Source organism: Podarcis tiliguerta (genome assembly GCF_965153285.1).
Source record: "Podarcis tiliguerta genome assembly, chromosome: 4".
In the NCBI taxonomy this organism is placed as follows: domain Eukaryota; kingdom Metazoa; phylum Chordata; class Lepidosauria; order Squamata; family Lacertidae; genus Podarcis; species Podarcis tiliguerta.
This window is the reverse complement of record NC_139537.1, coordinates 54153639-54168235: the sequence shown is the minus strand read 5'-3', so window position 1 is coordinate 54168235 and position 14597 is coordinate 54153639. Positions and strand designations below refer to the sequence as shown.

Sequence of the window (14597 nt, the reverse complement as noted above, 5' to 3'; positions counted from 1 at the left end):
TCTGCACACATTCCATCTTGTAAATATCTTTCTTAAATTGTGCTGCCCAGAACTTGACACAGTACTCCAGGTGTGGTCAGGACTATTACTTCCCTTGATCTGGACAATATCCTTCTGTTGATGCAGCCTACAACAGCATTTGCTTTCTTTGCTACTACATAACACCATTGACTCATGTTAAGTTTGTGGTCTACTGAGCCTTTTCAATTATATTACTGGTAAACCTAGAGCCTTTTCACATATATTACTGGTAATCCAGGTGGCCTCCATCTTATATTTGTGCAGCTGGTTCTTCCTGCCTAAATGTTCACTCACCGTTATGGAGAGAATCCCGTTTATTTTATTTTCCTCCAATATGCTTAAATTCAGTGTGTTGCCACATCTGATCTGAGATCTACCTAAGTGTAGAACCTTACATTTGTCCCTAATGAAATTCATTCTTTTAGTTTGGGCCCAGTTCTTCAATCTGTTAAAGTAATCATGAATCCAGATTCTATATTCAGCTGTATTGGCTACCCCTCCCAGTTTGGTGTCATCTGCAAATTTGATGGGCATCCCCTCAACACCTTCATCCAAGTCATTTATAAAGATGTTGAACAATGGACCCAGGGAGAACCCTGTGGCCCCTCCCTTGTCCCCTTTTTTTCCTGAAGAGGAATTGTTAGTGAGCACTCTTTGGATTTGGTCAACCAGCTACAAATTCACCCAACAGTTACCACGTCCAGCCCACTTTTTAAGCTTTTTTACAAGATAACACACTGGCAACCAAGGTAATTGGTACAAATTTGGTGCAATCTGTTCTGACCTCCTAGTCCCAAGTAGTAACAGGGTAGCCATATTTTGCACTGCTGAAGTTTCTAAATCATCTTCAAATGCTGCCTCATGTAAAGTTCATTAACATAATCTGTACTGGGTAGTAACAAGAACATGGACAGTGAGTCAAGTTCTGACCTCTCTAGATAAGGTCACAGTTCTATACCAGCCTCAACTGATTAAGAGCACTCCCAGCTACCAAGGTTATGTGCATACTGGCAATAGCAACACCAGTCTCATTCCCCAGTACAGGAGCATCTTTTGCAAGTATTTCACATGGATCAATTTATATGCAAATCTGAGCTAGTTTTGCATACCAATCTTTCAGAATCTAGTGTCCTTTATTCTCTTTATTCATGTGAGTCATGACCAAATGTCAATGTTTACTTATTAAACTTACAGTCAGGGCTCTGTACATATTTTTGTAATGCGACTCACAAGTCCAAAATTAAATATCCTGAGAATCTTAGTTTCCCTTAAAAATATGACATTTCTGTTTGGTTTGCAAAGATAGGATTGAAAGTATAAGGACAATTCTTGCTGACATTGATGGAACAGCTGAACAAGATTGCTGGAGTGCATTTCAAATGGATTTCTTAATGTATCTACCACGCTCTCCCCAAAGTGACCAAGAAAATTATGCAAAATTAGCAAATCCATGCAAATCTGTTACATTTGTTTGATTTATACATGTCAAGAGATCAGCCCTTTTTTGGCACAGAATATACGTTTATTTATATACAGAACTCTTGTATGTTGGTTTAGCACAAAACATGCACACTTCCACTTATACCACAAAACTAGTCAGAATTGTAGACAAGGGCAACAGTCAGTTGCAGATCATCAGCTTGGTGAGGAATTTCTCCTAGCCTCTGAATTTGAGTGCCTGCAAACCAGAACTTATCCTTTAAAATTTGGTGCTTTTCTTAAATCCCAGCACTGTTGTGTTACATATACCACTTCCTCCTGGTTTTCAAAAATGAATTGAAGGGATGCCCATGAGAAGCTCTGAAGCAATTTTTTCTTCAATGTGTTTTTAAAAGACAGCCGTTACCATTTAAAATTTAAATCATTTTATTTCTTGGTTTCTTGATTAATGCATTTGAACACTGGAACCTGAACAGGTTATAGGCAATGACCTAATGCAAGAATAGTGAACTGGCACCTCATGATGTTTACCAACATCATAATCAAGCTGAGCCTGGAGAACATGATCACACACACTTTTTTTTTTTTAAGTGGTACTTGCATCAAGGAAAATATCATACTTTCCCAGTTCTGTCAGAAGTTGGCACTTGCACTTTCAATGCCAGTTCCAAAGATATCTTTTCCCATATACAGCCAAGTAAAAAACTGCTAACATTTACTCAGGGGACAGGTGGATGATCTGTTGTTTTAGTCCTTTCTATCGTGTATGGGTGTATTTACGTCTCCACCACTATTTTATATGTGAAATACATATTCCTGGCTTTCGTTAGGACTGAAGGCAGGTCACTAAGCAAACATCTGGGGAAAAAGAAAGGCTCAGAAACCAGGAGGCGGCAAAACGCCTCACGTTTATTAGCAACAACCGGGTTACACATAACGACAATTCCCATGGATTTCCCCAACACTTAACAACGCTGCGTACCCGCCCGTCCGCCCCCCTCCGCCCCGGTTTGTGAGGTGAGGAAAAGGAGGGTTGTTTGAAACGACGAAGAAAGGCTCTTCCCCTCACGGGGAGGGAGCCCGAACCGCACTCGAGGAAGCAAACGGACGCGCGGGGCGACTACCAAGCAGCTGCCACAACCCACCGACCCCCCGGCTCTCCCCGCCGCTTCCGAGCCCACAGCGCAGGAATGTCCCCGAAAATGGCCCCCTTTTAAATACCGCCCTCCGCGCCGCCTCGCGCCACAAACAGCTGTTGCCCTTTCCCTCCCTCCCCCCATACCTACTCCACCCCCTGAGGCGCGCGACACCTTCCCCTTCCACGGAGTGAGCGCGCGCAAGCGCGCCGCCTCCTACAAGAGCCAACGGCCAGTCGGCGGCTGTTCCAGAAATTTCCTCACTCCCCCCTCCCCTCCCTTTCCTCGCGCCTGCCTGCCGACGCCCCTAACCCCCCCCCCCTCCGGGTAGGTTACGGTGCGGATGCCCCCGCCCCCCTATTCCGTATGGCGGGCTCGCCTCCCCCCACTCTGCCCCACATCCCCGGGCCTGTTTGCGCGGCGGAGCCAAGACGGCCGACAGCGGCGGCGGGCGCGCCGTGATGGATGGCTGGCTGGCTAGGAGCAGGTTTGAGTGACAGCGCTTACCTGGGTGCCAATCTTCGTCACACTGACAAGCGGCTGCAGCAATCGGGACCCGCACCGCCGCGACGCGCGTCACCACGCACACACGGCCTTATCCAATCGACTGTCGCGCCGCGCCGGACGCCACCGCGCTGCACCAGGCGTCTCATCAATATTCAGCGAGGGAGCGGGGCACGTCGTGTTTTTAGATACGCCCACCGCGACGCACGCCTCGGTGAAGGGGCGGGGCGGTGGCAAAGGTGCCGCCCTCGGGCCTCTGCGCGCGGCCGCAGCATGCTTATGAATACTCATGAAGTGGGCGGGGGGCGCCACGCACCTCTTTTCGGACGCCCTTTCCCGCTTCCTTTAGTTTGGTCTGGAGGGACTCGGAGGTGGAAGGGGCGCCTGAGGCGGCGGCGTCGCGGGTGGGGCGTCGTCGGCAAAAGGCTCCGTCCCTTGGGAGCCATTTAGCCCACAGGCCGAAGCCGCGCGTGACGTCAGCTGCCTTTCTCTCAGTGGGAGATGGCCGAGGCGAGCCCCGTGGGCCGAGATGCGAGGGGAGCCCTTGGCTGACCAGTGCCGTGAGGAACTCTTCACAAGGAACCCGCGACTTCGTGTTATTACCTCACTTACCCTACGTAAGAGGTGGATGAGCTCTAAAACAGTAATTTTTTTAGTAAAAATGGAGAAGCAAAACAGGCGTACACCCCCCCCCTTCCAGTATTTTTAACTTTCGGCTTCAGTTATTGGGAAGAAAGCAGCCTCGGGTGGCGATCAGCAGTACCGGACAGTATTCGGATCGTGTTGCTCATTGGGAAGCAAGACCACCGAAAACGGTAGAAGCGTGGGAGGATTGCGGCCCATCTCTCCTGAAAACGCTACTTGTCCTTTAGTTAGATAAGAGGTAGTTAAAGGGCTGGGGAGCTATACATAAAATTTTAGGAGCTTAACTGAGAACAGTAATACTAGTTTCTGCTTTTGATTGGGATTTTTATATTTTAACGTATTTGCATCTTGGCCTTCCCCTATAAAAACTTCTTAGAGAAAGGTTATAAACATAAGAGTGAGCGAAAGCAAAGCATGGGAAACATCTCTGGAATCCAACCCCTCTACTTTCACTTCCAGCCTTCTCTGGCTTGAAAGAAGGTGGGGATAAAAGAAAATGCACACCCTTGACATGTTGTATATCTGGCCTCTTTAGTTGCTGTTTTACTTTCCACTGAATCCTACAGAAGTGAATCTGTGCTCATATGAGAAAATAGGCTGTTGCCCATAACAGCTCAATCACAACTAGTTCTTAGCAGAGTTGTGTAAACTACAAACATTTGGTAGACATGAATAGGGATCTACCTACTTATATAAACATTTAGTTTATATAGACTGTTGCTTACCTTGAGCCTTCAGGCATAAATTGGGTAGATTAATAAATAAATTATCCATTTATTTTCCTTCCACAATGGCTGGAGTTTCCTAAACGTTGGGACTTGAGAGTATATATTATTAGGCTTGAAGTGCTGTGCCCAGCTGTCTATTCCCATTAAAAACAATGCAGCTGTGTTGGATGTTAAAGGCTGTGGGCTAGCAATCAGGCAATCTTTTCAAAATAAAATTGATAATAAAACTTGTATGTTATATATTAAGAAATCTAAACATTTGTAAAAGAAAAAAATACTGCTGCACCTTCAAGACTAGACAACTTATTGCTCCACAAGCTGTCCATGAGACTCTTTCATCAGATAGAAATATTAGTGCCAAACATTTTACCACTTGGCTTGGAATAGACCAGATAACCTTACAATGAATCTAGCAGTGCTCATGCTTGCACATGAGCAAAATTTAAGGGAACAGGTAAATTTTTAAACAGGCAGAATTAGAGAATTGCATCCAATGATAGCCTCCAGCTAGCAAATACGCTTCCTGTGTTAGGCGAGGCACTTGGAATTTACTCACAATTTTTACCCAGCGCAGCCTTCGGGTCTCCCAAAATCTGCTCCTGGTGGTTGGGAGACCCTCTGGAGCAGAAGGGGATTTGATAAGGCAGAGGTCAGCAACCTTTCTCAGCTGTGGTCCACCATCCCTCAGACCATGTGGTGGGCCAGACTATATTTTGGGGGGGAAATGAATGAATCCCTATGCCCCACAAATAACCCAGAGATGCATTTTAAATAAAAGCACACATTCTACTCATGTAAAAACACGCTGATTCCCGGACATTCCAGAGGCCGGATTGAGAAGGCAACGGGGCCGCATCTGGCCCCCGGGCCTCAGGTTGCCTACCCCTGAAATAAGGCATAAACAGAAGGTTACAATTGGTAGTGAGAATTAGTGAAAATGGAGTTCTTCTCCTTGCATCAGTTGAACCGTTTTATTATCACAAAGCCACTATTGGAAACAACCAATAGTATTTTCCCACAAATGATTGTTGAGTATTTATTTACTGTTTTATATGTTCAAGGGCATTACCCCCCAAAAGTATGCTGATATTGCAAACTTTGTGCTAAATGAAAATTTATAAAGGTGTACATGGGAGTAACAGTTTTTCAGCTAACCATCTTTAGACTAAGGCAGGCAAAACCAGCTGGGTCTTTAGATTCAAGGAAAATTCCAGTATGGCAGTCAGCAACCAGCCCTTGAGAAAATGTTGGGCCTAGAGTCAATATTCAAAAATACATTCTTATTTTGATTTTTGTGATAACTTATGGATAGAACAATAATTCTATTTGTAATGTCTCTAGGTATCTCACAGTGTTGTAAAGTATCAGAGCAGGTAGCATTTCTACAACAGAGACAGAAAGAAATAAGGACATAAAATAAAAACATAGCCACTTTTAAAATAACTCCCTGTTGGCTTAACTCCCAGCCACCAAATGCCCGTCCAAATGAAAAAGGGCTGGCATTGCTTTTGGAAAATGCTTGAGCTTGGCGAAACTCCAAAAGAGAGGAGAAGCAGTTGCTGTGATTGCCTCTCCAGGTGTCCTTGACCTTCATAGGTTTTGCACAGCTGATATTGCAATAAAGGCCATCTTAGTAGGTCTGAATGATCAAGTAAAAAAAAAAGAAGTGAAAGAATTAAGTGCAGTTTCTACTTAGCTAATGGTTGCAAATTTTCGCAGTCCTGTTTTAAAGCTTTTGAGTCTTCCTGAACTCTTGGGATATAAATATAAAGTGCTATACAACCAAATATCTACTGGGAGTAGGTACAGTGATCTGAATTGGTCTGCTATGAGTAAGACTTAGTTGGATGTCACCCATAGTAAGTCACACATTTCCTCTTTATTTCAAGTCTATTGGTCACTGTCATGCTTAACAGGTGGTGCTAACAGCTGCTGTTCACCAATGCCACCTTGGTCATACATAATGTGCATAGTAAATACTTGCAATACCTTCTTCCAAATGCAGAAGGAAACCACCGTGTCTTTTGATGAGGGCTGGGGAGAAAACAGTTTCACCAAAAACATTGTGAAATTGATCTAGTGTCATGACCCCACCACGACCCAAAAAAAGTATTTTGTTAAATAATACTGCTAATTAGTTAATACATTTTCTTAGGGATACGTTCACTTTAACTCACTTGTTCAACCTCTGACTCCCCAACAAATTATAGCATGGGGCACCTTTTAAGTCTTTGGGATTACATTTTTGCAATACATTCCTTTTTTAAAAAGAAAGAGTAAGAAAATCAAGTGTAAAAAAGGGTTTCCCAAAGCATTTCAGGTTAGGATTGCATGGAATGGTACATTGTGTCTTTTATACATTTTTTAAAGTCTTCAATCACTGCCCTTTGTTTGGAAGGTATTTAACTCTGCACTTCTCAAGTGAATAGTTGAAAGGACAGTCTGTAAAAGAATTTTCCTTTAGATATTCAGTGGCTGTCCATTATATGTTACTTCTTCTGCTTGGGATTCTTTTCTCTAAGCATGTCTGCCTACTTCTCCGTGTTCTGGTAACAACACAAATGACTAAGGATTTAGCTGAAAGTACTAGGGGAAACTGTTTCCCACTGCAATTCTGGTTCTATTCTGGAGAACAAGCTGCTGTCTTGTCTGGTAGAGCAGTCAGAATAGCACATTTTTAACTAAAGCAGGAAAGAGCCAAGTGTGAATAATGGGGTTACTATGTAGTCATGACAGCAGAATGCTGACATGATACTCAAGAGAGCAATGGACATGGGGCCAGAGTTTCACTAGAAATCATGTCTTTTACTGGTTAATTACTGAAGGATTCCCATGAAGGAAGGGAGAAAGAAAAGGAAGGATTAAGACACAGTTGATCAGCAAACTTCAGTTTCTAAGGAAGAGAAAGCAAGTTTGCAGCAAGGCAGAGAAAGATTTAGACTGAGTAAATGATTTAAAGAGAATGAAACAATTGTTAGCTATTTATTCTGTCTGAATCTCAGGAAGGAAGCTGTTTCAGGGAGGCGAGGATGAACATAGCATGTGGTTTACTGCCATTTAACAACAAAAAAATCATGATGAAGAATTGAAACAACCCATTTCAAAGTGAGTGATGTGTATTATAAATGATCAGCCTCATTCTGAGCCAGCACAGTTTTGATTGGATTAAAAGACTGTGTGATAATCGCCTTCCTGCCATGCAATAAACATAATGGCTGCAAGATCCACATTTTAAATTGGACCAGATTAAAGCTGGTAGGAGTCCTAGGGTACAAATTAAATGGAAGTCCTTGTGACATACAACAACAACAAAACTTCATTTGCAGTAGAGAAATATACTGAAACGCTGGATCTAGATCAGAGATGGGGAAGCTGTGCCTCCCCAGATATTGCTGGCTACAGCTCTCATCACCCCTGACTGTTGGTCATACTAGTTGGGGCTGAAGAGAGTGAAAGGGTCAAACTTGGAGGGTCACAAGCTCCCCATTCCTAGATAAAGAGCTTTATTCTGCTTCCAGTTTCCTCCTAGCTCAACACCAGCTCAAAGCTTCTTCACCAGCTGCGTTAAAAAAACAAAACTGAAAAATGCTGTAATGAAAAGAAAACCATTTTATGGCGGATTCTTTCCCTCATTCTCTCTCTCTCTATATATATATTTCTGTTTTACAATTTCAAATACTCACTTTACATCCTTAAAATATCAACGATTCTTTCACTCTTCTGGGCTATGGCATTGCTATGCTTAATTCTGCTAGAAGGTATTCTATGGATAGAGGAACAGCAGCTTTTCTAGGGCCCATAAAGAGCCAGAGAAAGGTTTGCTGCATGGTTGCCTTGGTATGCGCTACAAAGTGCTTAATCTAGCCCTTCAATTGTCTAAATTGAGGGTCATTTGGGCAATCTTTTTTGCAGGCTTCTTGATTACAAAGGAACTTTTCCCTACGCCATGTGAACTTCCTTTCTTCCTGTTCCTTTGATCTTCTCCAGGGCTGAAGAGGAGAGTGAGCACTTCCAGATGAACAGTGAGCTTTGTTTCCTTAAGGTTACATTTAGGAAAGTTTGAAAGCTGCTTCCTGGATTGAGGGAAACTCATTGTGGCACAGCTTTAGGAAAGTTGGGCCAAATTTTTAGATATACATCGTATACACCGCAACATACTAGCAGCATAATGGCTTTGCTCCTGCACAGTAGGGGAGCAAAGATATACTGCAATAACTCCCTTTTAGCCATAATCATTCTTATTGTGGATATCCACTGATTTCATTCTACGGGGGGGGGGGGCACCCCAAGACCCAGTCCAGGAAGCTGACAATAATTATTTACCGGTACTTTCCCTGTGGATCCCGTGATAATAGTTGTAACATGTTGAGTGGGCAATTTAATGGTCACATAACGGTTATGGCAGGCCTTTGTACAAACTTATTGGAACTGTGGGAATTCTGATCACAAAAAGGGCCTTCCTTCCCTTTCCCTTTCCCTTTCCCCTTTTGGTGTTGTGTGTTTTAGATTGTAAACCTGTGGGCAGGGACTGTCTTGTTTTAACTGAATGTATGTAAGCCCTCTAGGAAAGCCTTTTTGGCTGAAACGTAGGGCACAAATGCTTAAAACAAATTAAAAGGAGCCTCTGCTGCACAAAGTTTTCCTCTATAGTCACTTTCTCAGTCAAGCTGTTAAAATAACAAGAAAGACGTGTAAGTTAACTGTCTTGCTAGTCTGATACAATGTAACTCAAACAAAGAGCACTTTGTCAGGTCAATACTAATATTTTCTGGCTGTTACAATTCTGTGCACTGTAACAGAATTGAGTTTGCCTATGCCTGGGCTAGATGAGCTTCAAGGGCCTTCCCTCTCTTATTCTAAACCTATGAGAATCATTTACAGTATACTGACACCATTGGTACATGAAATGCCAGTGGCTGCTTTCTTCATGCCTGGAAGACACAATTTCCCCTGCCACAAACCTGCACCAAAACCAGTTACTGTAGATAATGCATCCTGAGCCCATCTCATAATCCTCTTTCGCTATGCTGCACAGGAAATACCATATACAGTACACACTCCATCTCAACCAAGTAATGCTCCAATGTGCTGTTGAATTCCTTCATGCTTTAGGAAAACCCTTGCATTGGAGTTAAAAGCATTTCCCACTAGAAATATTTTTCTGCTTGAGACTCTATTGAAATGTGTGATGGATGCCTGTGTTCATTTTGATGGGAAAAGCTTAACAGTATGTAAATTATTTTTGACAAATACTTTATTTACATAGTCACTAATGTTCTATTACATTAGTGTGTAAGTGATGTAATTATTTTTTATGTTATCTATGTAAAACTGTCCATTAGGTTCAGGAACCTAATTATGTTTGGTCTTGATAAATGTTCTCGAAAGAACAAAGAACAGAATCTTAAGACCAGAGTTCTCATGCATTACAGTGCCTGGTAAGGTGAGCTGGGAAAGCTAAAATTTCAACTCTGAATTCACAAAGTGGCATTGGGGAAGATACTCGTTCAGCCCTGGCACCTCCAAGCAAAGGCCCATCCATTTCTGGAAGGTGTGGCTAGATGGATCAATGGTCTGCCTTACTTTCAGTCAGCTTCCTATGATCTACCTCCTGGTCTCTGTTGGCCATAAGTGTGGAACCAGAAGTAGTTTGCTTGCATTTGAAAGATCAAAGTGCCCATTTTTTGTGGGGGGGGGGGGGGGAGAGACTATTACGCCCTAAATCCTAAAAGAACTTTCTCTACCCACAGCAGCCATGTAAGAAAAACTGGGCTACAAAAACCAGGATAGTAAAGGAAGGAGGCCAAGCCATGCATTCAGTGAAAGTTGTGAGCTGCTTTGGAGCTCTAAGAAAACAAAAGCACACATGATACAAAGCAAGTGATTAAAAAGCTTGATTTAAAATAATTAATGGGTATTACACTTGTCCTTTTGGTTCTGGGGTTGGCAAGTTGTTAAATCTTTTAAAATCTTGAGAATTCCTAATGTACAGGGTTGCAAATGGGTTTTTTAGTTGATAAAGCTGGAATAAAGTACGCAGCATACAATATATTCTTTTTATAAAAATGTAATATGTTAACTTACTTGGGTGGCATTTAATATGTAGTAAAGATGTGAATGAAGTACTAGTGTCAGAATAATCAACTCGGGGGGAAATGGCCAGAAAGCCTTTATGTATTAATATGATTTTGTAATGGTTGCACAGACAGCACAAATTATCTGAGCAGCTGTGAACTGGGGTTATTTTGTCAACTGTAACCAGTAAGTTCCATAAATATTCCAAAATATCTGGGGTTATAGTAATAAAAGTCATATTCTGCATGCACTGTCTTGTGCTAATCGCAGCAGAGAATTCAGTTGTATTATACTGCTTCTGTCTCTAGGGTTTATTTCACATAATCCTGCTTTATGAGCAATATAAGTGAAAACAGTCAAACTCTCCCACCCCCCCTTTCTGCTATGCTGCTCCTTGTAACTGGAATGTCTCTGCTCATAAAAATAAATGTGCTTCTGCTTCCTGATATATTTTATATATGAGAAGATTGAAACAAGCCCACTCACAGTGTGTAGTGTTTAATATTAAATCATTCTTACTGATAAAATTCCCCCTGACTTTTTTGGGAGGAAGGTTTTCTTTAAAAATATCCTCCCCCCCCCCCAAAAAAAATGTGCTAGAAGTAGTATTCTTGGTAGTGACTTTGGGGACTACAAGTACTCAGGTGCTCAAAACAATAGTTTGATAAATAACCTTGAGGCCCGTTCAATAAAGCTGCAGAATACCTTTCTTATAATGCTATATGCCAAATTTTAACGTTACAAACCCATTCCTATTAACCTTGTGCATGGTGTAATGTGGTTTTAAGTGCCTCATGTTTTCACAGTGTTTGAAATAAGAGTGAAAAATATTTCATGAGCCAATGTACACATTCAAGTGTGTCCTTCAAAGGTAGATTTCAGTAAATATGGGTTCATAATAAGCCTCTTCTCCCAGGAGGAAATATAGCTTTAAAAACTTGGTGGGATGAAAGCTGCCTTATCATTTCTTGGTTTAGTTTCTCCTCATTAGCCTGTTATTGACTGTGGTTCCCTTCTTGGGAATATCAAAACACGTTACGCTGCCAGAATTCATTGGCACCAACCGACTGAGTCAGAGCCTAATGCTATTACAAGGCCTGCAACAGCTGCAACAGCCATACATCTGCAAGTCATTTGGAAATGGGATAGAAACTATCCATTACATGGAATGGTACCTTATATATTAGTGTATTACCGCTAGCAGTCTTTCAGTGACAATATGAGCGGGCCTCTCCACTTTTCTAATTTAATTATATGCAGTTGAATAAATATCTGATACTTCCAATAGGCAATATATCCTTAATAGTTCCAGTTACAGACCTTGGATATTGCCCAAGCTTCTGAGAACTTTACATTTTATTATGTGGCCCCGGGCATTCCATAAAAGGTGTCACCAAAGGAAATACGTTTTCCTGCAGGTTTTCTTGGGCCAATCCCCTTCTTTGACCGAGAATAGTAAGTAAACTCCTCGCCTCTTCTTTAATTTAGTCCCTCCTTGTGTCACATTCAAGTTGATTCCCAAAGAAATTCATCAAGGGTGTGCGGATTTCAGTCATAAAAGCCAACATGAACTACAGTGGTACCTCTGGTTACGTACTTAATTTGTTCTGGAGGTCCGTTCTTAACCTGAAACTGTTCTTAACCTGAAGCACCACTTTAGCTAATGGGGCCTCCTGCTGGTGCCGCGCCGCCGCCGCGCGATTTCTGTTCTCATCCTGAAGCAAAGTTCTTAACCTGAGGTACTATTTCTGGGTTAGCGGAGTCTGTGACCTGAAGCGTCTGCAACCCGAGGTACCACTGTATTAAAATGGAATTATCCCAGTGCTCACTGTCAGCTCACTTCTACAAAAGGGATGCTAGGCAAGGGAGTGAGCTCCCATACAACCCCAATGTTTGGCTTGCAGTTTCTCTCTTCTAACCTGAGGAATGAACCAGAAACCCACATTACAATGCAGTTAGTGCCACTTCCTATGAAGCAGTTGAGAGGCCATTAAAAAAAGGCATTGTGAGCCAAAATGAGGAAGGGATGGTGACAAGCCGTTCTCTCTCACCCATACTTTCCCTTCGCAGCTGTTTCTCCTGCTAGAAGAAATCAAGAAAACCCAGATTGTAAATTGTCATGATGCTGTACTGTCTGATTCAGCCCATACCAAATGTCAGCTGTGTGTCACTGGAAACTCTCCTGCTGCTCTCTCTTTCATGCCTGAAAGGGGGCTCCACAACCCTCCACTGCTTGCACTGACTGACCTGCTCCTTGCTGAAGCATTGCAGGATATTAAGAGACAACCTTTTGCTCACAAGTATCTAACAGTTCTGCATCACTGGGACTCTCATGTTTTTGCACAGAATCCTGGCAATTACATCTTGGTATAATTCTGAAGTGGGACGCGGGTGGCGCTGTGGGTAAAAGCCTCAGCGCCTAGGGCTTGCCGATCGAAAGGTCGGCGGTTCGAATCCCCGCGGTGGGGTGCGCTCCCGTTGCTCGGTCCCAGCGCCTGCCAACCTAGGAGTTTGAGAGCACCCCCGGGGGCAAGTAGATAAACAGGGACCGCTTACTAGCGGGAAGGTAAACGGCGTTCCGTGTGCGGCTCTGGCTCGCCAGAGCAGCGATGTCACGCTGGCCACGTGACCCGGAAGTGTCTCCGGACAGCGCTGGCCCCCGGCCTCTTGAGCAAGATGGGTGCACAACCCTAGAGTCTGTCAAGACTGGCCCGTATGGGCAGGGGTACCTTTACCTTTATAATTCTGAATGATCGATCTCTAAGCCCCCAACATGCTCCCAGAACTATTGTTATCATGGTTCTGGGGGGAATTACTGGGCAACCAGCCCAAGTCAGGAATAGGGAAGCTGTGGCCCTTCAGATTTCATTGGACTCCGCCTTACATCAGCCACAGGCACCATGGCAAATGGTCAGGAATAATGGCGATGTGGCCCCCCAAACATCTGGAGGGCCAGGTTCCCTGGCTTAAGTTTATAACACAGCTTCAACCTTTGGGCAGACAAGGGTAGATAGAATTCACTTTCAGACTTCTCTAATCATGTTTTGAATTGAGTGTGTACCATGTTTTGGCAATCTATCTGTTATAGAAAAACTTTAGTTTTAATATTCTCATGAGGTGCAAGCACTGTCTCTGTATAATTACACTAATCTTTAAAAGTCCCAATTACATTTATTGTAATGGGACTAAAGATGTCAGAAAAAGTTTCCTACCTCAAAATAGCTTCTATTTTGTGGGTATGGCAATAGACAACAGATGGGGAGAGAAAAAGGAGTGGAAAGCCAGGCAGTCAATTCAACAGCTGCAAAACCATTCCTAATTTCTTTTGTAATTTTGATTAATTTTGAATTAAGTATGAAAATAGGGAAGCTTGTAGTTTTTATCTTAATTACTGCATTTCAATAATGCTCTCACTATCACTCAAAACATCAGACTGAATCCATCAGCTGCCTATGCAAGATTACAAGACATTTTAAAGTCTACTTCGAACAGAAGGCAATTAAAGTCTACTCGCAATTGGAAAGTAAGTCTAGGAAATTGTTTTCCTACTCAGTAAGCTTCCTGTGTGCACATAGAGCCCAAATTGCTTGCTTTTACTGGCAATTCATTTTCCTTGGTGTGATATAAAACCAAAGCATACATATATATTTTTTTCTAATCCTAAAACAAGTGGCAAAATGTATGTAATAAAAATGAAAAGTACATTAACATTATGTACGGCTTACTCGAGCAGCAAGGAAGTCCTCTAATAGGACTTTGGACCAATGCATCACTTTAGAAATTAAGCTACATAATTGAAAAATCTAATATGGAGCATTGCACTATATGTGGTGTTAGAATCCGGACCATCAAAGTGTGAAGATTTAATGCTTTGGAGATTCCTGGGCGTGCAGTGGTGTCACAGAGCTGTAGTAATGTTGGCAGTAAGATTGTCAAGCAGTGCAGCTGTTCAGAAAGCTCTGGAAAGGGACAATCAATCAATGTGATATTTGGACATATCCCATTATTTTGCTCAGTATCTGTTGGCTGGTTTGTTACCTTGGAGTTG

At 42.7% G+C, this 14597-nt stretch overlaps 1 protein-coding gene across 6 annotated transcripts in view; it reads right to left on the bottom strand.

Annotated features, from left to right (window-relative positions):
• The window catches only part of PKNOX1 (PBX/knotted 1 homeobox 1), a 30702-nt gene extending 27398 nt beyond the window's left edge, over nt 1-3304 (bottom strand). For 3 of the 6 annotated variants that reach the window (XM_083437366.1, XM_083437367.1, XM_083437372.1), the window contains exon 1: nt 3105-3225. The gene's annotated coding sequence lies outside the window, so the exon portion shown is untranslated. Of the gene's footprint in view, nt 1-2743; nt 2813-3104 lie in introns of those variants that run through there. The other 3 variants (XM_083437368.1, XM_083437369.1, XM_083437370.1) reach the window with 3 other exon arrangements.
• Nucleotides 3305-14597: the final 11293 nt, after the last annotated feature.